This window comes from Penaeus monodon, chromosome 23 (assembly GCF_015228065.2).
Source record: "Penaeus monodon isolate SGIC_2016 chromosome 23, NSTDA_Pmon_1, whole genome shotgun sequence".
Lineage (NCBI taxonomy): Eukaryota > Metazoa > Arthropoda > Malacostraca > Decapoda > Penaeidae > Penaeus > Penaeus monodon.
In genome coordinates, this window is record NC_051408.1 from 39,826,182 (window position 1) to 39,826,408 (window position 227).

Consider the following 227-nt stretch of genomic DNA (forward strand, 5'->3'; position numbering starts at 1 on the left):
GTATTTTCACATAAATTGATACAAAATGTAGCTGAAACAGACACCAGATAACTATGCATTCCACTCTTATAGACTGCTGTGAATCTGTCAGCAAGACGAAACTTTACACAATTAACATAATAACAGAGATTACATTTACTCACTGACTATGCAGTGTTACACATTATTATGTGCCTAACCGCTGGTTCTCTCTCGTAACGATATGATAATAAATGTTTGGTGATAGA